The sequence below is a fragment of the Elephas maximus genome, chromosome 8 (assembly GCF_024166365.1).
Source record: "Elephas maximus indicus isolate mEleMax1 chromosome 8, mEleMax1 primary haplotype, whole genome shotgun sequence".
Lineage (NCBI taxonomy): Eukaryota > Metazoa > Chordata > Mammalia > Proboscidea > Elephantidae > Elephas > Elephas maximus.
Genome location: NC_064826.1, coordinates 117,328,921 through 117,354,564, shown reverse-complemented (window position 1 = coordinate 117,354,564; position 25,644 = coordinate 117,328,921). Strand labels below are relative to the sequence as shown.

Here is a 25,644-nt window from a genome sequence, read left to right as displayed (position 1 = left end):
GGCCATATAAATATTCATCAGATTAAAAAAGGAACAAAGGCTTCTACCGCACACCCCAATGACAGAATAAAGATCATCTCTGAGCAGCAGGCAGTTATTTAATACAAGGAAACTCTTCAGTAGCAGTGGCTGGACCAGTCATTGTTGACCTGACGGAGTTCTTTCATAGCCTGTAGGATGTTGTAATTGTGTTTCTTCAGCAGCCTTAGGTTCAGCTGCCTTTTATAGAATCTCATGTCAACGAGATGGGCTATCAAGGCTGCTGCCTGGTCTTCAGAAGCTACCGGCTGTGTATAGACAAAAAAGTGGGACATTTTCTGTATAATTTCAGTTATCTTGTAAATTTTTTAAAGTTAACAAAAAATTGTTTACCTTGTAAAGCATAGCATACTCATCTTCCTAGATTTATTCAAAATACTAGGTAATGAGATACAAGGGTGTAGTGTACTCACCTACCTTGTACTGATGGGGCTTCTGAGGGGTAAGGAGGATTGGGAAGGCCCTGCTATAGATTAGGTATGTTTGTGCTAGAAGGAGAAAGGAAACCAGGGGACTGATGAATTGTCCTTAGAACTAGGAAGAGGACACTTCAGAGGGGACCTTCAGAAAGAAGCTCTCTTTGGCCAGATGAAATTAAGCCCTGGAAACCTGTTGAAGATAAACCCTTATTTATGAAAATGGAGATACAAAATAGCTATTTTGCCGGGTCATTGAGAGAATTGCAATGAGAAAGTCTTTAAGCGTGTTGAGCACAGTCTCTGGCATCTCCTTCTACACCGAATTCCATTGTTCCCTTCTTCGCTCTTATTTCAGAATAGATTATCCATCCTCCTTTCCAGATTAATCCTTCCACTATAACTTTGCTTTGTATCTCATTACTTCTCCCCATCTCAGAAATCTTTTTCCATTAAAATTCTCTCTCTAATCTTCATGTTTAACCTCTTGTTCTTTTCCTTTCAAGAAAACAGCTCAAGTCTCACCCATCTTTAAATATGTCTCCGTCTGTCTTATGTGTCCTTGCTTCCCTCTGTCTTTTTCCATTTTTGCCCAGCTAACATACGGCATACAAGGAGCTTGATGATCTGTCTCCTGCCTACATATCTGATCTTTTCCTATTCCTCTTCTTGGAACAAATGGTCCTGTTGCCCAAATTCACCTTGCTCTCTTATACTTCCAAGACTTTTCTGTCTACAATGCCCTTCTTTCCCTTTTTCATGGCCACCGCTTGCTTTGTCCTTCAGGACTCAGTTCAGTACCATTTAACAAGAAGCCTTCCATGGCCCTACCAGCCTAGGTGCAGTGCTCCATTTGTCTCACAGCACCAGCACAAGATCTTACCCTGTACTGTAAGTGTCTCTTTACCTGTCATTTCCCAGGCTTTGGGTAGTGTCTTAGTTATCTAGTGCTGCTATAACAGAAATACCACAAATGGATTGCTTTAACAAATAGAAATTTACTCTGTCACAGTTTAGGAGGCTAGAAGTCCGAATTCAGGGTGCCAGCTCTATGGGAAGGCTTTCTCTCTCTCTCGGCTCTGGTGGAAGGTGCTTGTCTTGTTTCAACATCAGTTGCCTGGACATTCCTTGGAAATCTCCATGGGTCTTGGCATCAATCTTCCCCTGGGTCTAGGAGCTTCTCAGCACAGGGACCCCAGGTCCAAAGGACACACTCTGCTCCTGGCTCTTCTTTTTTGGTGGTAATGAGGTCCCTCTTTTCTCTGCTCACTTCTCTCTTAAATCTCAAAAGAGTTTTACTCAAGATACAACATAATCCTATAGATTGTGCCCTACCTGATTAATATAACTGTCTCTAATCCTATCTCATTAACATCATAGAGGTTAGGATTACAATGCATAGAATTATCAAATCACAAAATGGAAGACAACTACACAACACTGGGAATCATGGCCTAGCCAAATTGATACACATTTAGGGGGTATAAAATTCAATCTATGACATTCTACCCTTTGGCCCTCAAAAATCCATATCCTTACCACATGCAAAACACAATCACCCCATCATATCATCCCAAAAGTTTTAAATCAACTCCAAGTCCAAATTCCATTCTGGGGCAAAATTCCTGTTCATCTGTGAAATCTAGAATACAAGTTACCTGCTGCCAAAGTACGATGGTAGAACTGACACAAAGTAAACATTTCCATTACAAATGGGACAAATTGGAGGGAAAGAAAGGATAATAGGTACCGACCAAGTCAACAGAACCCATTAAATTAGCTCTCAAGTCTTGAAAATATTCCTATGTTCTTTGAGACCGTTTAGGCAATGACCTTGCCCTCCAGACTTTGGGTGTTGGTCACACACTCTGGATTCTGGGTGGCAGACCATTGGCCCTGGACTTCAGCTGTACCTTCCAGGCCCACTGGAACAACAACTCTGCCCCCTTGGCTTTGGGTGGCCTTGTTTCCCTAGTCCATCTGAGCGGCAACCCCACCCACTCAGCCCGGCAGGCCTTGTTTTCCTGCCCCTTGGGTATGGCAGGACCTCCTGCCCTTAAGAGGAAGAGTCAGGAATGGATCACATCCTTAGGACCTGGGGTCCCTGAGCTGAGAAACTCCAAGACCCAGAGGAGGATTGATGACAAGGCCCTGCCCCCAGAGCCGAGAGAGAGAGAAAGACTTCCCCTGGAGCTGGTGCCGTGAATTCAGACTTCTAGCCTTCTAAACTGTGAAAGAATAAATTTCTATTTGTTAAAAACCTCCACTTGTGGTATTTCTGTTATAGCAGCACTAGATAAATAAGACAGGTAGGAACTGGTGTATTATTCGTCTCACAGCCCCAGATATAGTAGGTTCTCAACAAACATTAGGTCTTTTTCCTTCCTTCCCTTCAAAGTGGTGGAGTTATGCACTAACCACAGACTACATCTAAAGCCCTTGCTCTTTCTACAATGCCATGCTACTCTCTAACCCTGAGGCCATTGTTTTCATTTGTGGTCAGGTTTGGTTTAGGAAAATAAAATATACAGTGATCTATGCAGTGACTGGTGGCCCAGCAAACAGGACCTTGTATGCAGAGGCAGCAACAGACAAAGCCCCCTCATTAGTCCTCCAGCAATGCTGCTCCCATGGTGGTGCCTGTGGAGGAAAACCAAATTATCCCCCTAAAAAAAAAAAAAAAACCATGAGCTTCCTACAAGGTAATCTGAGCTCTAATTGAATCCTTGAAAGAAAAAGACATTTCCTTAAGAGAAAAAATCAGATATAAAAAGAGAACATGATTGATTGTTTTATCAGTTTTATAGCTACAAATCTTGGTTTAATATACGGCAAGGTCTACTGCTACAAGAGATGGGCACTGTAGAAAATACACCACTCTGGAGAGCGTGCCAGCTTTTAATTCTAGCTGAAAAATAGCATGGTCAAGGGCACACACTGGGGTACTAACTACTTCTGCTTGGTTGTCATCTCAGAGGAAACACCTAGAGGAAATGTGATTTTCTGGATTCTGTAGGGAAGATCCCATCTTGACCCTGCTCTGAGGTGACTGGCAACAGAGAAGCATGTGTGTTTAAGAAAAAGTCATTAAGATGCACACTGGGCTTGACTTTCCTTCCTTCTCGGGCACCAAGTGTGAAGTAGATACAAGACTCTCAGGGTACTCCTTTCCGGTCTGGAATGGGAGCACTCTTAATAAGCATCAGCTGTGACCGTTTGCTCAGTGTTGTTCTAAAGTTTAGCAGGAATAAGAACGAGAATGAATGACAGCTCTCCTTCCTGGTCTCATAGGATCTTTAGGCAGAAACAACAGTAGGATATCCATCTGTTTCTGAAGAAGAGACTGCACAAGGTTCAGTTATCTTGAGTGGTCATAGCTCTTCTGTCTGCGGTTTACAAGTCCTGATGAGCCTCTGAGGTCTAAAAGCAAAAGAGCTATTGGTTAGGTGCAGCATCCCTAAGCGCCAAGTGTTCCCTAACTCGCAGCAAAGTTATTTTCAAGGCAACTGATTAAAGCATTCAAAGCTATTTTTCTTTTTTAAAGTATTTGGAAAACTTTGTGGGGGGCTGGTTTAAGTAAGTAATGAGAAATTGTTTGGAATATAATGTAAGGCAAAACTTATTGAATCACAAAAATAAATTCTACAATCCTAGCATACCTATTTATTAGTTCATAGGGATTTGTATCCAGAAGTCTGCAAGGAAGACCAGTTCATATAACTATTATTCAAATTTATACACCAACAACTAAGGGCGAAAGATGAAGAAATTGAAAATATTTACCACCTTCTACAGTCTGAAGTTGATCGGACATGCAATCAGGATGCATTGATAATTACTGGTGATTGGAATGTGAAAGGTGGAAAGAAAAAAGAAGTATTGGTAGTTGGAAAATACGCCCTTGGTGATTAAAACAATCCCAGAGATCCCATAACAGAATTTTGCAAGACCAACAATGTCTTCCTTGTGGATACCTTTTTTCAACAACATAAATGGTGACTATACACATGAACCTTGCCGTATGGAATACATAGGAATCTAATTGACTACATCTGTGGAAAGAGACGATGGAAAAGTTCAATATCATCAGCCTGAACAAGGCCAGGGGCTGACTGCAGATTGTACCATCAATTACTCATATGTAAGTTCAAGTTGAAACTGAAGAAAATTAGAACAAGTCCACAAAAGCCAAAGTACGACCCAGATTATATCCCACCTGAATTTAGAGACCATCTCAAGAGTAGATTTGACACATTGAACACTAATGACTAAAGACTAGGCAAGTTGTGGAATGACATCAAGGATATCATACATAAAGAAAGCGAGAGGTCATTAAAAAAGCAGGAAAGAAAAAAAGACAAAAATGAATGTTAGAAGAGACTCTGAAACTTGCACTTGAACATCCAGGAGCTAAAGAAAATGGAAGAAATGGTGAAGTAAAAGAGCTGAACACAAGATTTCAAAGGGTGACTTGAGAAGACAAAGCAAAGTATTATAATGACATGTGCAAAGACCTGGAGTAGAAAGCCAAAAGGAAAGAACATGTTTGGCAATACTCAGGCTGAAAGAACCAAAGAAAAAATTCAAGCCTCAAGTTGCAATAGTGACGGATTGTATGGGGGAAATATTATATGACACAAGAAGCATCAAAAATGGAAGGAATAGACAGAGTCACTATACCAAAAAGAATTGGTTGATGTTCAGCCATATCAGGAGGTAGCATATGATCAGGAACCTATGGTACTGAAGGAAAATGTCCAAGCTGCCCTGAAGACATTGGAGAAAAACAAGGCTCCAGGAATTGACAGAATACCAATTGAGATGTTTCAACAAACAGATGCAGTGCTGTAAGTGCTCAGTCGTCTATGGCAACAAATTTGGAAAACAGCTACCTGGCCAACTGACTGGAAGACATCCATATTTATGCCTGTTCCAAAGAAAGGTGATCCAACAAATTGTGGAAATTATCAAACAATATCATTAATATCACACTCAAGTAAAATTTTGCTGAAGATCATTCAACAGTGGCTACAGCAGTATGACAGGGAACTGTCGAAAATTCAAGCTGGATTCAGAAGACAAAGTGGAATGAGGGATATCATTCTTGATGCCAGATGGATCCTGGCTGAAAGCAGAGAATATCAGAAGGATGTTTACCTGTGTTTTACTGGCTGTGCTAAAGCATTCGACTGTGTGGATCATAGGAAATTATGGGTAACCTTGCGAAGATTGGGAATTCCAGAACACTTAACTCTGCTCACGAGGAACCTGTACATAGATGCAGAGGCAGTCGTTCAAACAGAATAAGGGGATACTGAGTGGTTAAAGTCAGGAAAGGTGTGTGTCAGGTTGTATCCTCTCATCATACTTACCCAATCTGTATAATGAGCAAATAATCCAAGAAGCTGGACTATATGAAAAAGGATGGGTCATCAGGATTGGAGGAAGAGTCATTAACAACTTGCATTATACTGATGACATAACTTTGCTTGATGAAAGTGAAGAGAACTTGAAGCACTTACTGATGAATTTCAAAGACCAAAACCTTCATTATGGATTACACCTCACCATAAAGCAAACAAAAATCCTCATAACTGGAGCAATAAAGTGATAAAGGGAGAAGACTGAAGTTCTCAAGGATTGCATTTTACTAGGATCCACAATCAATACCCATGGAAGCAGCAGTCAAGAAATCAAATGACACATCGCACTGGACAAATCTACTGCAAAAGACCTCTTTAAAGTGTTAAGAATCAAAGATGTTACCTTGAAAACTAAGGTGGGCCTGACTCAAGCCATGATATTTTCAGTCACCTAATATTCATGTGAAAGCTGGACAATGAATAAGGAAGACCAAAGAAAAATTGAGGTGTTGGAGAAGAATATTGAATATACCATGGACCGCCAAAAGAACCAACAAATCTGTCTTGGAAGAAGTACAGCCAGAATGCTCCTTAGAAGCAAGAATGGTGAGACTTTGTCTCACATACTTTAGACATATTATCAGGAGGGACCAGTTCCTGGAGAAGGACATCGTGCTTGGTAAATTTGAGGGTCAGCAGAAAAAAGGAAGACCCTCAACAAGAAGAATTGACGCAGTGGCTGCAACAATGGGCTCAAGCATAACGATTGTGAGAATCGTACAGACCAGGCAGTATTTCATTCTGTTGTACATATGGTCACTATGAGCCAGAACAGACTCAGTGGCACATAACAACAGCAAAGACTTTTCAGTTTTATTGTTTTATTTTTTATTGGACTTTAGCTGAAGGTTTAGAGAACTAGTTTCTTGTCAAACATTTAGTACATACACTGTTCTGTGACATTGGTTAACAATCCCACGACATGTCAACACTCTCCCTTCTCAACCCTGGTTTCCCTATTACCAGCTTTCCTGTTCCCTCCTGCCTTCTAGTCCGTGCCCCAGGGCTGGTGTGCCCCTTTAGTCCTGTTTTGTTCCATGGGTCTGTTCGATCTTTGGCTGAAGGGTGAACCTCAGGAGTGACCTCATTACTGAGCCAAAAGGGTGTCCGGGGGCCATACTCTCAGAGTTTCTCCAGTCTGTCAGGCCAGCAAGTCTGGTCTTTCTTTTTGAGTTAGAATGTTGTTCTACATTTTTCTCCAGCTTTGTCTGGGACCCTGTATTATGATCCCTGTCAGAACAGTCAGTGGTGGTAGACAGGCACCATCTAGTTGTACTGGACTTAGTCTGGTAGAGGCCGTGGTACATGTGGTCCATTAGTCCTTTGGACTAATCTTTCACTTGTATCTTTAGTTTTTCTTCATTTTTCCTTGCTCCTGAAGGGGTAAGACTGGTGGAGTGTCCTAGGTGGCTGCTCACCGAAGTCAATTTGAGAACATATTCTTTATGAACTTTGTTATGCCAATTGAGCTAGGTATTCCCCAAGATCATGATCCCCACAGCCCTCAGCCCAGCAATTCGGCCCCTCAGGGAGTTTGGGTGTATCTATGGAGTTGCCATGGCCTTGCCTTTTACAGGTTGTGCTGGCTTCTCCAGTATTGTGTACTGTCTTACCCTTCACCAAAGTTTCCACTTATCTATTGTCTATTAAGTGTTTTTCCATACCCACCCCTCTCCTCCCTCGTAACCATCAAAGATAGTTTCTTTTTGTATGTAAACCTTTTCATGAGTATTTATAATAGTGGTCTCAGACAATATTTGTCCTTTTGTGATTGACTTATTTCACTCAGCAAAATGCCCTCCAGATTCATCCATGTTATGAGATGCTTCACAGATTCATTGTTGTTCCTTATCATTGCTTAATACTCCATTGTGTGTATGTACCAAGTTTATTTATCCATTCATCTGTTAATGCGCATCTAGGTTGTTTCCATCTTTTTTGCAATTGTGAACAATGCTACAATGAACATGGGTGTGCATATGTCTATCCATGTGACAATTCTTATTTCTCTAGGCTATATTCCTAGGAGTGGGATTGCTGGATCATTTGGTATTTCTATTTCTAGCTTTCTAAGGAAGCGCCATACTGTTTTCCAAAATGACTGTATAATTTTGCATTCCCACCATCAGTGCATGAGAGTTTCGATCTCCCCACAGCTTCTCCAACATTTGTTATTTCCTCTTTTATTGATTCGTGCCAGTATGCCAGGGGAGATGGTATCTCGTTGTGGTTTTGATTTGCATTTTTTTTTTTTTTTAATGCCTAGAGATCCTGAGCATTTCTTCATGTGTTTGTTGGGTGCTTTAATGTCTTCTTTGGTGAAGTGTCCATTTCCTTTGCCCATTTTTTGATTGGATTATTTGTCTTTTTGTTGTAGAGGTGTTGGATTTTCTTGTAGATTTTAGAGATTAGACCTTTGTCTGATTTGTAGTAGCCAAAATTTTTTCCCAGTCTGTAGGTTCTGTTTTTACTTGTTTGGTGAAGTCTTTTGATGAGCATAAGTGTTTAATTAGGGCCTCTGGCATTGATCCTATTTTTTCTTCTATAAACTTGTAGTTTTTGGCTTAATGTTTAGGTCTTTGATCATTTTGAGTTAGTTTTTGTATATGGTGTGAGGTATGGTCCTGTTTCATTTTTTTGCAGATGGATATCCAGTTTTGCCAGCACCATTTATTAAAAAGACTGTCTTTTCCCCATTTGATGGACTTCGAGCCCTTGTTGAAGATTAGGTGACCATAGGTAGATGGATTTACATCTGGGTTCTCCATTCTGTTCCGTTGGTAATGTATCTGTGATTGTACCAGTACCAGGCTGTTTTGACGACCGTAGCTGTATAGCAGGTTCTGAGATCGGGTGGTCTGAGTGCTTCTGCTTTATTCTTCTTCAGTGGTGCTTTACTTATCTGGGGCTTCTTCCCTTTCCATATAAAGTCAATGATAAGTTTTTCTATCTCTTTAAAGAATGTTGTTGGTATTTGGATTGGTATTGCATTGTATTTGTAAATTCCTTTGGGTAGAATTGTCATTTTCACAATGTTGAGTCTACCTATCCATGAGCATCGTATGTTTTTCCATTTATGTAGATCTCTTTCAGTTTCTTGCAGTAGCGTTTTGTAGTTTTTTTGTGTGTAGGTCTTTTACATCCCTGGTTAGATTTATTCTGAAGTATTTCATTTTTTTAGGGGCTATTATAAATGGAGTTGTTTTCCTGATTTTGTTTTCATCGTTCTCTTTATTGTTATACAGGAATCCAACTGACTTTTATATGCTTACCTTGTATCCTGCTACTCTGCTGAATCTTTCTATTAGTCCAGTAGTTTTCTTGTGGAGTCTTTTGGGTTTTCTATGTATAGTATCATATCATCTGCAGATAGGGACAGTTTTACTCCTTCATTACCAATTTGGATGCCCTTTATTTCTTTTTCTTGCCTTACTGCTCTAGCTAGTATTTCCAGCACAGTGTTAAATAGGAGTGGTGGTAAAGGCCATCCTTGTCTTGTTCCTGTTCTCAGGGGGAATGTTTTCAGCCTCTCTCCATTGAGAATGATTTTGGGCGTTGGTTTTGCATAGATGCCCGTTATTGTGTTGAGAAAATTCCCTTCTACACTTTTTTATTGAGTTTTTTTTTTATCAGGAATGGTTGTTGGACTTTGTCAAATGCCTTTTCTGCATTGATTGAGATGATCGTGTGATTCTTTTTTTATTTATGTGGTAGATTATGCTCATTGATTTTTTAATGTTTAGCCATTCTTGCGTACCTAGTATGAATCCTACTTGATCATGGTGTATTATTCTTTTGATATGATGCTGAATTCTATTGGCTAGAATTTTGTTGAGAATTTTTGCATCTATATTCATGAGAGATATGGTCTGTAATTTTCTTTTTTTGTGGAGTCTTTGCCTGGTTTTGGCATCAGGGTTAAGCTGGCTTCATAGAATGAGTTCGGCAGTATCACTTCCTTTTCTGTTCTGAAATAGTTTGGGTAGCACTGGTGTAAGGTCTTCTCTGAATGTTGGGTAGAGTTCTCCGGTGAAGCCATCTGGGCCATGGCTTTTCTCTGTTGGGAGTTTTTTAAATTACTTTTTCAATCTCTTCTCTTGTTATGGGTCTTTTCAGATTTTCAGCATCACTTTGGGTTATTTTAGGTAGGTAGTGTGTTTCTACGAGTCAGAATCGACTCGATGGCACTAGGTTTGGTTGGGTTTGGAGTGTGTTTCTAGAAATTTGTCCATTTCCTTTAGGTTTTCAAATTTATTGGGGTATAGTTTTCATAATACTCTGTTACCGTCCTTTTTATTTCAGTTGGTTCTGTTGTAATGTCCCCCATTTCATTTCTTATTTGGATTATTTACATCCTCTCCTGTTTTTCTTCTGTCAGCTTGGCCAGTGGTGTGTCGATTTTGTTGATCCTTTCAAAGAACCAACTTTTGGTTTTGTCGATTCTTTCTATTGTTTTTCTATCCTCGATTTCATTTATTTCTACTTGATCTTTATTATTTCCTTACTTCTGGTGGCTGTGGGCTTCTTTTGCTGTTCTCTTTCTATTTGTTCAAGTTGTATAGTGAATGTTTTGATTTTGTTCCTTCTTTTTTGATGTGTGCATCTATTGCTATAACTTGACCTCGAGCACTGCCTTTGCTGTGTCCCAATGGTTTTGGTATGATGTGTTTTCATTCTCATTTGATTCTAGGAATTTTTTGATTCCATCTCTAATCTTTTGTTACCCAGCGTTTTTTAAGCAGGGTGTTATTCAGTTTCCATGTAATTGATTTTTTTTTTTCCTTACTCTTCCTGTTAATTTCTACCTTGATAGCATTGTGGTCAGGGAATATACTTTGTAGTATCTCAATGTTTGGGATTTTGTTGAGGGTTGCTCTCTTTCCTAAGATGTGGCCTCTTCTGGAGAACATTTCATATGAGTTGGAAAAGAATGTGTACTTTGCAGCTGTTGGGTGGAGTGTCTGTTAGGTCAAGTTTGTTGATTGTGCTGTCTAGCTTTTCTGCATCTTTGTTGAGTTTCTTTCTAGATTTCCTGTCCTTTACCAAGAATGGTATGTTGAAAAAAAATGTGAAGCCTCCTACTATTATCATGGAACTGTCAATTTCTCTTTTCAGTGCTGTTAGAGTTTTTTTGTTTTTTTTTTACATATTTTGGAGCCCTGTCATTGGGAGCATAGATGTTTATTATGGTTAACTCTTCATGATGGATTGTCCCTTTAATCATTATATAGTGTTCTTCTTTGTCTTTTATGGTGAATTTTGTTTCAAAGTCTATTTTACCTGAGATTGGTACTGCTATTCCTGCTCTTTTTTGGTAGTTGTTTCCTTGATATATTTTTTCCCATTCTTTGATTTTTAATAAATTTATGTCTTTGTTTCTAAGGCGTGTCTCTTGTAGATAGCATATTGATGGATCCTGTTTTTTTTGTTTGTTTTTTTAATCCATTCTGTCACTCTGTGTCTCTTTATGGGTGTATTTAGGCCATTTACATTCAGTGTAATTATTGATAGGTGTGAGTTTATTGCCGTCATTTTGTAGTGCTTTTTTTGTGGTGCTGGCATTTTCTTTGTTCGTTTTACTCTCATGTGCTGAGTTCCTTTTGTTTGTGGTTTCTTTTGGTTTTGTAGATTTTGTTTTTATTGAGACTGTGTTTTACTTCATTCCAATGAGTAAGTTTGTTCATGGTCTTTGTGGTTGCCTTGAAATTTACCCTTATCTTCCTAGTTTTGAGCCAGTCTATTATTACTTGGTATCTCCTTGCCTTCCTCTCAGTTAGAAACTTCTATACCTACACCATTTATTCCCTCTTTTATTGTTCTTACGTTGTTGTCATTTACAAATTAAACTCTCTGGTTGCCTGTTGCAATTCTTTTGGTTTTGAATAGTCCTTGAGAGTTCATTTCCTATGTTGTATCTGCCTGGTACAATCTTGCATCGTAGATTCAGGTTCCAGTCTGATGTTTGTTCTCAGACCAAAGGGCTCCCTTTAATAATTCTTGTAGGTTTGGTTTGGTTTTTACATATTCCTTTAATTTCTGTTTATCTGGAAATGTCTTAATTTCACTATCGCACCTGAACAAAAGCTTTGCAGGATATATTATTCGTGGTTGGCAATGCTTTTCTTTCAAGGTTTTATATATATCATTCCATTGCCTTCTTGCCTGCATGTTTTCTGCCAAATAATCAGAGCTTAGTCTTATTGTTTTTCCTCTGTATGTGACCTTTTGTTTTTTTCAAGCTGCTCACAGGATTTTTTTCTGTGTTTTGTTTTAGTGAGTGTGATTATGACATGTCTTGGTGCTTTTCTTTTGGGATCTATCTTATATGGGGTTCACTGAGCTCGTTGGATGGTCAGCTTTTCATCATTCATGGTATTAGGGAAGTTTTCTGTCAGCAGTTCTTCAATGATCCTCTCTGTGTTTTCTGTTTTCTCTCCCTGTTCTGGAACTCTGATCACTTATAAATTTTTGCTTTTTATTGTATCCCACCTAATTCTCAGGGTTTCCTCATTTTTCTTCATTCTTTTTTCGGATTTTTCCTCAGAGTTGTATCCAAGTATTTGTCTTCAGTTTCACTGGTCCTGTCTTCTGTTATTTCAAACCTGCTCCTCAGCCCTTCTATGACACTGTCCATTTCTGAAATACTGTTGTTTATCTTTTGGATTTCTAATTGTTTTTGTATGATTTCTAGTTGTGAATTCATTTTGGCATTTTGTTCCTGTATTATTTTCCTAAATTCTTCCATTGTTTTTGTCTGTATTTTCCATAAATTTGTCTGCCTTTTCCATAAATTTGTCTATTTTTTCCCCATTTTTGTCTGCTTTTTGCTTCAACTCTTGGATAATTCTGAATATTAGAGATTTGAATTCCCTGTCAGGTAGTTCTAGTGCCTTTTCTTCCACTGGAAAGTCATCTGGTGTTTTATTTTGGATGCTTTCTGGACACATTCTGTCTTTTTTTATGTGTTTTGGTATTTTCTACTGTCTTCAGGACATTCAGTAGTTATTTTCTTCATTTCTTGATTGTAGATTTGTTTTTTTCCTCCTGGTTTTTTGTTTTATTTGGTTATGTCTGAGCAGACAGATTGTGAATTCTTTGTTGTTTGCTTGTCTGTAGTCGTGATACTTTTCACCTCCTTGTCCAATGTGTGGGGCCAGTCATTCAACTATGGTGCAGCAGGGCAGGTCCAGCACACGGTACAGGTAGGCAGGAAAAGGGGGGAGGTTGTGATGTATTGAGCAAGTATGGGTATGAGAAAGAGGAGAGAGAAACAGGAGCCAAAAACAAACAAAGGGAAAACGCACACACACACAAGGAGTGCAAAAGGAGCTTGCCATTGGAGTGGAGAGTTAAGAACCTGAGAAATGGAGAGAAGCAAAAAGGAAAAAAGGGGGGGAGGGAAGGAAATAAAAACTGGATAAAAGTTTGGAAAAAAGAAGAAGAAAAGAAAAGCCCCCAGGGGTCCCACCAGTGTGGCTGCAAAGACCAAGGATGTCTCCCAGGTTGTGCAGTATAGCCTGGCTAGAGGAGGTATAGATGTCACACAGCACCAGGTATTCAGGAGACAGGAAAAGAAGGTAAGTATAGACAGACAAGACTCAAAAATGATGAAAGACAGAAAAGGAAAAAGAGAGAAGGAAAAAACAGAAAAGAAATGCCCCCAGGGATCCCACATACGCAGCTGTGTAGATTGGGGGAGTGGCTCCTAAGCCAGGCAGTGCAGCCCAGCTAGAAGGGGCTCCCAAGTGTGAAAAGAGAAAGAAAACAAACAACAAAACAAAACAAGGAAAAAAAAAAGCCCCAGGGATCCCACCAGCGTGGTGTTGTGGGGCCAGGGGATTGGATCCCCAGTTGAGTGGGTCTTTACAGCTTTCAAGAAGAAGCACATATGGCACACAGAGCCAGGTGTTTGAGAGAAAAGAGGGGGAGGTGGTGGGAGGCACAGTAGAAACCAAAAGAGGCGGAAAGAAGCAACCCCAGCTCGGGGACCCAACCAGCATGGAGAGGGCTAATCCAAGCTGCCCAGGTTGGAAACAGTTGCCTCCTGGCCAAGAGACTGTGGCTGGCGGGAAGCAAAGGAGGCCAAAGGGCAGGTGGGGGAGAGGGGAGGGAAGAAGGATGAGGGCTAGGAAAGCATATATTGCTGGTTACCAGGTGCTCTGCTTCAAGCTGGGAACTTTGTGAAGCTGCTTTCCTGTACTCCCTGTCCGCCAATCTGCAATGTGGGTGAGGCAAATCCAAGCAACACAGATGCTGCACTTCCCAGCCGGCCAAGCCACTGCAGCCAGCCAAGAAGCTCAGAGATAGAGCAGTGGGGAGAGGATGGGAGTGGAAAAGCATGTATCGCTGGTTACCGGGTGTTCTGTCTCCTGCTGGAAGCTCCATGAAACTGCTTTCACGGGCTCCCTGTCAGCTCCAGACAGGAGTCCAAGATGGTAAACCCATGTTGTATTAGCTGATAAGGAACCTCGGCATGTATTTCTCCTCGCTCTCACTCTGTCAGTTTCTTATTCCATTTGGTGTTTGGCTGAGTTCTTTATCTCTTCGTTTGAGACTTTGAGTTCCAGGAATCATGCCTGTCTGTTTTATGTAGTTTTTTGGGTCTTTGCTGTGGAGACCGGTGTGGTGCATCTGTCTATGGCACCATGTTACCCAGAAGCCTTGGTTTTATTTTTGGAGGGAAAGAGTGGGAATTGACTTTGAAGATCTACTCACAACAACTTCATGGTGCTACTCTCCTTGTTTTTCAGATGAAGAAATAGACCTACAGGTATTATATACCCACTGAACTGCTGCAAAGTTACACGGTGAGGAAAGTTGGAGCTGGGGCTGGAACCTAGACTTATCTGGTTCCAAGGCCTGCATTCTTCCCACTATAGTACAATGCCTACCTCTATGATGTCTCATTTAATAAATATTAAGCTACCCAAACCAGTGCCATCGAGTCGATTCCAACCCATAGTGACCCTATAGGACAGAGTAGAACTGCCCCATAGAGTTTCCAAGAGCACCTGGCGGATTCAAACTGCTGACCGTTGTTTGGTTAGCAGCCATAGTACTTAACTACTACGCTACCAGGGTTTCCTGCAAATATTAAGCTAGAGAATAGAAATAAGAATATGAGGGAGGAGCACAGAATGAGTGAAAGGGCAAGTTCCTAAAAATTGCCAATAATCACAAAGACAGAGAGCCTATGTAATAAAAAAACCTGGTTTCTATTTGCAAGGAGCAGGAAAAAAAAGACAAAGCTCAGGCTGGTCCTCCTCTGATCTGATCAGGAACTGAAGAAACTTCTGGGATGGTAACTGGTAAATCCACTCCTGGGGAACCATGATGCTGTACACAAGGAAGTCTCCTTCTAGAAAGACACAATATTGAAAGTTGAAATGGTAGCAATGGTAATGGTAGAGAACAGTAGACACAGCATAAAACCAAAAGACCAAACCCATTGTCATGGAGTTGATTCCAACTCATAGCGACCCTATAGGACAGAGTAGAACTGCCCCATAGGATTTCCAAGGAGTGCCTGGTGGATTCAAACTGGCAGCCTTTGGTTAGCAGCTGTAGCTCTTAACCACTACGCCACCAGGGTTTCCAAACACAGCATGGCAGTGCCAAATTCTGTACACACACTTCACATTTCTGATCCAGATCACACGTCTGAATTTAGGGATCAGGTGAGAAGGGCTTCATTGTACTCCTTTTCTTCTTTGGCCACAGCCAACCTAGAAAGATCGCCTTCAGACTGTCCACTTATTCTGTACTTAGTGGGGCGGATAAAGCTAAATGTCTAGCTCACTAGGAGAATTGTTTAAACTATAGTCAAGGCTCTAGCATCTTCCACACTGTAAGAGCAACCATGCAGATAGAGCCAGTAGAGAATTCAAAATAATTGGTTTAATTTCACAGTACTTTCCCCCTCCCCCACCATAAAAAAAAAATTTTTTTTTTTTTTAATGGCTTTAAATTCCTAATTATGCTTAGGAATTTTGGGGACTAATATAAGAATGCATTTTCCTTGCCTTTGCTCATGAACCAATAGAATAAGGAGGGGAGGTACATGGATTTTTGTATTTAAAAACTGCCTCTAAACAATCAAAACATAAGTAGATTATACTCAGATAATTAAGGTTGACTACAACTACTATTTCTTTGGATACAGAATCCACAAACGCCGGGAAGTACAACCTTCATTCATCTAAATTCAGACTTTACTAAGGGAAATAGTCTCTCCCCATGCCAAAGAAGAAACAAGTTTTGAGATCAAGTTGATTCCTCTCACTCTTTATTCTACCTCTGAAGAACACCCCCACTGAGGGGGATGTGGATGGTACATGGGCAACAGAGGTGGAGGTCACACCACCTCTGGAGTTAGGGGCACTGCTTCCAGAGTCTGTGAGGTCATGATGTTGTCGTCGATGCTGTGCCCCTGTGACTGGTTCTTCCTTCCAGGGAGTCTCTCCCTGGCCTGGGCTGGTTCCTGTCCAGCCTTAACCCCAGGCTCGCCTTCAGCCCCTAACCCAAGGCCTGACAGAAAGAGGGTAGAGCTATACATGGAGTCCCCCAAGGGTGGCTGGTATCAAAGCACACCTAGGCAGAATGATGATGTAGTCCTTTGAGGAAGCGGAGGATTGATTCTGAACTTCCTCTTTAAGCTCCTCCTCCTCCTTCTTCACAAATTCTTCAGCCATTCAGACTATCTCCTCTCTCTCATCATTAAGTGGTCCCTCTCCTTCAGATGAAGAAGATTTCACTATAGGAGAAAAGCAACCAATTTTAAGGTATAAGCTAAAATCAGCCTCTGGTGCTACCCTTAGATGGTAAACCTTGTGGGTCATGGGCTAGAATTATGAATGTCAGAGAAAACGGAAGGACCCAAAGAAGGGCTGCTGCTGGAACCGTGGCCATATTCTAAGTCTGAAGCCCACACAAACTGGATAGATCCAAAGTTCACATAAACAAGGTAGGCAGAAACATTCAGGCTTCAGAGAAGTACTATGAATCTTAAAATGAGGAAGGCTCATCCTTTTTCCTCTTCCTATGATGATTAACGTATTGAGACAGGGTTCAAAACAAACTGATAAGCTAGCTAGTGGTGCTATAAAATAAAAGCAAGTGTTAGGTGATGAGTACTGTATGCATACTTCCCCCTCTTCTTGACAAAATAATGCATGTTCATGGTAGAAACTTGGCAAAATATGGATGAGGGGGAAAAAAAAAAGCACCCATAGCCTCATCAAAAAATAACTACTGTGAACATTTTGGTCTCAACTCTTCCAGACTTTTTGTTATGCATTTGTACACATGTATATTTTAAACAAAAATGTGACAAATCATATTTGAAGGTACAGGAAAATTTCATTATAGTAAACTCAGAGATTTTCCATATTATTTTGATGCACTAGAATTTGAATTTTTAGATAGTTCTTGAAAAACATAGTATTGGATCTACCTGATATCTAGAAGTTTTTGATATAATGGAATATATACAGCAGAATTTAACCTTGAGAAATTCAGTTTGGTACTCCTGTCTCTACCCACTGTTTCCTGGACTATCACCCTAGGAGAAAGCAGACAACTCAGCCGCCAGTGGGGACCTCTGTTGAGGCACTCAGCCAGTTTACAGGAAGACACCTCACTGCAGAATCCAGGCAGCATGGGCTGCTTTTCCTCTGTGGATGGCAGCTGAAATTCTGCCCCTGAGAATGTGCAGAGAGGAGGTAACTGAGGCTTCTTCGTTCCTAAAGCTATAATTAGTCAGGCAGCTTATGGAAAGTATGAGGAAACAAACGTGACCAGAATTTCTAACAAAAATCACCCTACCTTCATTCTCAGGGAAGAGCACATCTCACTAATTATGTTTGCCAATCACCATTCAGGTGCCACCCTACTAGATGGGGGGAATGTAAGGACATTCACTCTGCAGGGACTTTTGTCGCCAAGGTGGGTTGTGATCAGAGGCAACAACCGAGGTAAAGGATCGGATCACAGTCTCACACACAATCCGGGTCCCACTCAGGTTGTCTTCTGCTTCCTCCACTGAAGCAGTGTTCTCAGCTTTACTCTTCACTGAGACTGTGGAAGCTGAAAGAGTTGAGACCCTTGTCTGTGCTCCATATTTAAAATGTTGAGGTGCCTTTGCCATGGTTAGTCATTACCCATGGTTAGTCATTACCCATGCCAAGGAATAACTGTTATCTGTGCCATCTAAAGGTGAGGTGGCTTCAAAAAAATGAGATGCTGCAGAAAACCCATTCATGCCAAGGTCAGATTAGTAGTGGGTAGGTATAAAAATAAGGTATGGCATGGAAAAGGAAAATGCAAATACCTTACAAATATTTAACTCCTTACCAGAAAGTTCTTTAAATCCCAACTATCACTTCCTTCCTGTATCTGTCCTTAGCCTGGGTTCTCTATTAAAGGACTCTCATGTGACAGAGGAGACATGCAGGAAGTCATATCTGAAGAATGAAGACAGAAAAAATATCACATCATCCCAGTCAGTGTCCAGAAACAGCAGCTTACAGGCTTCTTGCCTCCTGCAGGGCTAAAGTAAACCCAGGTATGCTTCAAAGCCTATTGTAAGGAATTTCTCCAGGCCATGAGGTGTACAACTATCTCAGATAGACCAATTAATCAATGTAGGAAGGATCATAAAGAGTCATCTGGCCTGGAAGGTCATAGCCAAGTCATAGAACCACGAATGTAAAGGAACAAAGGGACACAAAACCTCTAGAGAAAAATGGAAAAGAAGGTTCCTTTATAGTGGGGAAGCCTCGCACAAACTTGTATCATTGCCTCTGACAGACAATGGGGAAAGAAGGAAACTGGACCCATGGGTACAGTTTTAATATCACATTGTGGGAGAATAAAACGCTAACCACTAGAGTCCATGCTGCAGTACTTTTGGGTCTAATAAGAAAATAGACAAGATGAACATAGTAATGTTCTTACCCACAGCAGTATTATGGGGCACTCTCTCCAACTCTTGGACAAAGTTTATATCCAACAGCTCAGAGGACAACAGGTCCTGGAAAAAAAAGACGGGCAACATCAGGCTGCTGGCAGTGTACACTGAGACCACGTTCTGTCTCAACAGGACTTGCAGGCCATTGAGCTCCACACCATCCAGATCCAGTGTTCAAATTCATGTCTCACATCAGCCAAGTGAAAAGGAGAAGAGTTAAATGGGAACTAAATGTTCAAATGACCAAATTGCTGGAAATAGAGGAAATGTGGTAGGTATGAAGGTGAACCAGATGAAATGCAGAGGCAATTAAAGGGAAGTTGTGGGGAAGCACAGGAGTGAGGTCACAATTTAAAAAGGAAATATTTAGTTTAGAAATTGTTTCCATGGGTGAGCTCCCCTGCCACAAATGCATCTGATTGGATCCAGGGGGGCATAATCTTGACCATCCTGGGCACCACCTATGGCTACCATCTTCTCATCGATGTGGTAAAACACTTTGTCCAGTGCTCTCTGTCCCTTGCCCCTCAAAGTGTTGAAGCTTCCACCTGGGCAGTCAGAAGGTCCAAGATGGGATATAGACCTCCTTCTCGATGGCACCATTCTTTATCTTCTGAGGGATGCAGGTTCCTGTTCCTTCTGTCTGCTTAGTCGCTTCACGAAACTGAATTTCTTCTTTGGCCAGAAGAAAAGCTTTCTATAGAGATAAACCATCTGGACAGATTTCAGGCCCTCAGTGGGCTGATGGACCCCCATAAAAACAACAACGTTGGCGTGATGAACTTCACAGACACAATTCCCACATGGTCAGGAGGGAACCAAGATATCCTTCTTTTCTGTTGAAGCCAAAGTTAGGTTTCACCACATGAACTTGAGCTGAAAAGGACAGTGACAAGAGAAAGAAATTGTGTTAGCTGAGCACTCAGCCACTTGAAATCACATCATCTTCGTGTTTTGTGGGAAAGAATACTGTCTTAGGCAGGGTTCTCTAGAGATGTAAAGCCAATAAAGTGTATTAATATATATAGAGACAGATTTATATCAAAGAAATGGCTCATGTAGTTGTAAAGACTGGAACGTCCCAAGTCCATGGGTCAGGTTAGAGGCTTCTCATGATTCACATAGCCATAGGGGCTGGTGAACCCAAGATTGGCAGGTCAGAGAGCAGAGCTCTTGCTCACAAACTGCAAAGATCGACGAATCCCAAGATTGTCAGGCAAGCTGGTAGCTCAGGTCCCAAAAAACCAGAGGTCAAATGAACAGGGGCCAGTTGCAGGATACAGAGCGAGCAAAAGTCAATGGCCTTGCCAGAATGTCCACTTATGTTTGAAGCAGGCCACACGTCTGAGGGAAACTAACCTTCTAACTGATTGGCTACTAACAGCAGCTCCCATCATGGAGGTGATCATATTATATCAAATGTCATCATGGAAGTGATCACAACATCATATGACTGTCAAACTACATCATATGACTGTCAAACTACATCATAACTGCCAAACTACTGAGCATCGTGGCCCACCCAAGTTAACACACAACCTTAACTATAACAAATACTTTTGTGTCTTGTGGTGCAGTGAATTATTTAATATGTTCCTTTGAGCTGTAGTCTTTATGACTCTCACACAATGATTAGTTTTTTTTTTTATGCAAATAAAGTGCTTGTGGCCCACCAAGGGGATTGGGCAGCTTGCTGCTAATGCAAATAGGATGTATGGAACCTGTGATGCTTAAGGTTATATATCAAATGGCTGGCCCATGATTTTCAGTGGTTTGGCAGTTATATAATGATATAATTTGGCAGTTATGTAATCATGTAGTCATCCTCCATTTTATGCTCTGATATAATTGTTCTCCATTTTGTGATCTAATGTAATTATCCTCCATTTTGTGATGTGTTGTAAATCCTAGCCTCTATGCCTGTGATAATGATCCCATTTGGGAGTTGTCTATTATGTTAAAAGGCAGGATTAGGATGGGATGTATCTTAAGTCACCATCTTACTAGAGGGTATGAGTCAAGCCACCACCCTTACTCCAGTCACCACCCTTAACATTCTTATTCAAGTCACACCCTTGCACTGCCTTGCTCAAGTAAGGAGAGTTTCCTTGAGGGTGTCATCTGCATCCAATATATATATGAATGCTCTGGCAAAGTTCTCTCCTGCACTCTGGATCCTGCATCTGACTTACCATCACCTGACCTCTGGTTCTTAGAACTTGAGCCAGCAAACTATTGCCTGACCTGACTGACCAGCTTCCATAGTCTTGTTGAGACAGGCAAGAGATTGGACTGGCTATAATTAAATAAGCTCTGATTCAGTATTCTTGGAATTTAAACCTAAGTGCAGACCACTATATAACTTTTACTGCTGGCACTCGAGGACTACTTGTGACTAACAAACTAGGAGCTTAGACAAGATAAGGGGCCATATTTCCTCTCCCTACATGCTTGATCACCTATAAATTACTGATAACCCTCCGGAGTTGTTTTTCAAGTCCCTCACCAGGTGCAGAGCATGTGCAGTAAAAATCAAGGTAACCTATGAATGACCTTCCACATGAGATAATCATGAACAAAGATCCCTTGCTGGGATCCGAACCATGATCCAGAAACATCACGCATGCACAACATCCCAGAATAAGTCCTGTTCCTCATCCTAGTACCCTTTGTGACAGACTCCATCTTAATTCCAGCAACCTCTGCGAGGAAATCCATCTTGAATTCCAACTGTGCACGCATTTGATTTTCATAACCCGTCCCCTTCTCCTAGAAATCTCCACCCATCTAATGAATGAAGAAAACCTTTTATAGACCCTAGGAAATCCTTTGTTGATGAGAGACTGGAGGCTAGTGTAGGTGGAAACCCCTCTCTATCTCTCCCTCGGGAGTCTTTTTATTTTCTTTCTGTCACTAATAAACCTTTGTTTATGTGGAATCTCTGAGCCTCTCCTGGTCATTCTTGGTCGGAAGAAGGTAAGAACCTAGGCAGGGCTTAGTCCCAAGCTGGGAGCCCTGCCCTGTAACAGAATTTGGCAACCACAGCAGGACAGATTTTTTTTCCTCAGACCTGGATCTGGGGGCAGATAAGGAGACCTACTAAACCCTGACAGATGGACAAGCAGCTGCCAGGACACCATTTGTCCTGTGTCCCTCCCTCTGGTGAGTAGATCTCCATGCCTGCTCCTCTCATCTGGGTTTCCATAAGAACAAAGGATGTTTCTCTCTTTCTTGACCTGACTGTTTGTTTTTCCTGAGCCTGAGAGACTCAGCGTTTACAGTGAGGGGCTTGGCCCCATGGTCTGGTAAACCTGGTAAATCAGGCATGCTTAATAGATACTCTTCCCAGATTGAGTTGAAAAGCCTCCTGCCCGGACCCGCACAATCTGGGAGTCTCAAGGGTGGAGTGATTCCCCTTGATTGAGACTTGGCATCTGTGGTGAGAGGGTCACCCCAAGATGCGTTAGACTTGGTGTAGTCTGCGGTGAGGGGGGTCACCCCAAGATCTGTTAGGCCTCATATAGTCTGCAGAACTGGTAATTGACTCTCCTCTGTATCTCATTTTCCTCTCCATTTTATTTTCCTTTTGATTAAGTGCCGGCTGCTGGGTGATAGCCCTGGAGTTTTGCCCAGTTAATGCGTTCCTACCAGTTCAGTACCGTTATTGCATTTATGATCACAAAGAGGGACTCTTGGTGACTCTAGAGTTTGGGCAGATGTAATAACAGCCATCAATTTTGTGTGTCTGGACGTTGTCCATCTCTGGCTCGTGCACCCTGGTTCTGGGGAATGGATGTAGACACCTCTATCTGTTTAGACTGGGAGGTTGAAATACTCCCATCTGGTATTGGGGATAGGAGGTATCTAGAGGATTGAAGTGGAGATTCAGATATTCCTAATAATGTGTTGAACCTCACTAAAATCATCCTCGTTCCCCCTTTCCCTTTCTGGCTTGTGTGGTCCGAGTGCTCTCTGTTTGTCTGTTTGTCTTATGTGTGAATTTTATGTGTGACCAGGGCTGCCTGGGAGGTTGAAACTGCAAAGTTGTCTCTGTCGTCTATGTCTGTGTCTTATGTGCCATTTATGTGTGATGCATAGAAATTAATTGGTGAAAAGAAATTCAGGTTAAATTAGAATATACTTACAGAGACTCCTGAGAACTTATTGATTGGGCTGAAGAAAGAGATGTAATTAGACAGAATCAGAAATCAGGAGAACATACTAGGAGATTCACCACTAGGATGGATTCTTAAACATTGACAATTCTTTTCTTATGATCAATTAAAGAAAAAGAAAACTTCAAAAAAAGAAAATTATAGGGTTAAAAATCCCTTGGCTAATGAGACTGGCCTGCCAGGTTTACTCTAACTGAGATAAGGAAAAAGATTTACAGACCAAAATGTAAGGCAGCCTTCCTAACTGCTGCTTTGCAGGCTAAAGACCATCCCCCAAGAAAGCAAAGAAAAGGAGGGAGACCAAGGCCACAGAAGCAGAGAAAGCCCCTCACCCATTTGGAAAGAGACCAGTGTACCTGGTGTAAAGAATAAAAGATAATTTTGTCTTAAAATAAAAATAACAGTTCCAGAAGAGTAAAGGGGAAAGAAATTAGTTATCTTTTGCCTCTTAAAAACATCTAGGTTGACTTAAACATATGTAAATGATTAGAATGACCTAATCTTATTTTCTATCAAGAGTTAAAAGGTAGGTAGGGTGGAGCAAGATCAGGGCTTCTTAGCCCCCAGCCCTAGTCTCCAGGGTCCTATAGCTCCAAGGAACCTTTTGAAAGACTCTTCAACTACGTGGAGACCCTTTTAAAACAAAAGATAATTGCTGTTTTACTATGGTTATCAGAAATTGGGTAGACCCAAATCATTAAAAAAAAAAAAAAAATTACTTGATGGTCAAAAGTTTTATTTGTCTGTTTAATGGTTTAATTTAGGAGATTTTACTGAGTTAAAAAATTAATCTCTTCTGCTTCAAAGACAAACGTTCAGACTGTCATTAGAAAAAGATTCCTGAGTCAGAAACCAAGCCACATGGCTTTAGGGAAAAAGAAAAAGCTAAGGTTTTTATTTTAAGATCTTTGGTTAAATAACTAAAATATTGTTTCTTGATAATTTATGATAAACTTCTGACAAGTTTGAAAGCCACAAAAATTTTTTAATAAAGAAAAAGTGCTAAAAAAGATTTATTTAACATGATATAAATTACATGGAACATGTTAAAATCAAGAGAAATGCCTAATTCTCTTCAGGTTAAAATTTATGTGTTAGTGTTTCCTCTTGTGTTTTTGCCTAATAGTAGGCAGTAAATGATTGCTAATTTGGTTGAAACTTTATGTTTTGGAATCTAACAACATCAAAGCCAATGGATTAATTAAAGAATTACTACTCAGGTATTTAGAGACTTGATAATCTTGGAATGTTCTTGATATATCCTGACTATATGGCATTATGGAAACCTGGTTGCATAGTGGTTAAAAGCTACAGCTGCTAACCAAAAGGTCTACAGTTCAAATCCACCAGGTGCCCCTTGAAAACCATATGGGGCAGTTCTACTCTCTCCTATAGGGTCACTAGGCGTTGGAATTGACTCGATGGCAATGGGTTTTGGTATATGGCATTATGTCTCAAGATTATTATGTGTTACATTTGAAGTTCTTTAAAAATCTGGTTAATGGTTATTACTGAAAATATTTTTATCTGAAGTTTTTTTAACTGATTTTATTTGGCCTTTGTGTTGTGCTTGTAATTGATTTCTATCAGGTCTTTCACCATTAAGAATTATGTTTATAAATTAATCATGCTCATATTAAGTTTTGTCATCTACAGGTAAGTTTTTACTTTGCTGATTTTCTGAAAACATTTGACCAGAATATCTCAACAAAACGGATGGACTATATTGGATTTATGAAAGGGACTGTGACTAGACTCAATCAAAATTTCCTGAACTCTCATACAGATGCTGGTGGATTCACAGACTGTGGCTGATCCAGTATCACATGCAACAGAAGTTAACTACATAAGACTGAGTAAATTAAATGGTACTATGGGTTTTATGTGAGAATATTGCTGATGTTTTAAGGTCTTTCTTTCTGGAAATAAGAAATGCTTTAAGCTCCTACTTTCTAGAAATAAGAAACCATATTCCTCTTTTCTCCTAAATTATCTAACCGGTGAATTTAGATATTGTAACTCTTGAATTAAAAGTTCCTGTTGATAAAGTTATAAATATTATAACCAGAAAAGTGTCTGAAATTTGAGCTATGATTTTACAAATTAGAATAACATTAGATTTCCTATTAGTTCTCTCAGAACAGTTTTGTGCCTTAATCCCAATTACCATTTATTGCGCATTTTTCATCAAAAGATTCTATAACAAGATCATAATCCAAAGGAGGGAACCATAAAAGAGTTGTAATTCTCCTGAAATTCAGATTTCTGGCTTTCATAGAGATTGGGACAACCTACACAGGCCATCGCCTTTGGGTGTCCTTTTGAACCTTTGCTCTGAAGAAAAACTGTTTCCTGAAGCCAATTTAAGATAAACAGTTGTCCAGATAAATTAACAAGACAGCTTTGCTCTGAGCATTGTGTTTTTTGGAAGAATTCAGTCTGTTTTGAGAAACTGACTCCAAAGAGTAGACTGAGTTATGTTTAGGGTAAATCAGTAATCGGTTTAGTCAGTCTTCAAGACAGTGTTGTACAAAATACCTGTCTAATGTTTGTAATCAAACTCTCACCCTCTTGCTATACAGAAAATTGTGTATCTTAAAGAAATCAGGTTCTCAGAGGAGATT

At 40.5% G+C, this 25,644-nt stretch overlaps 1 pseudogene; it reads right to left on the bottom strand.

Annotated features, from left to right (window-relative positions):
• Window positions 1-116: 116 nt before the first annotated feature.
• On the bottom strand, window positions 117-25,324 carry LOC126081603 (next to BRCA1 gene 1 protein-like; annotated as a pseudogene).
• Window positions 25,325-25,644: the final 320 nt, after the last annotated feature.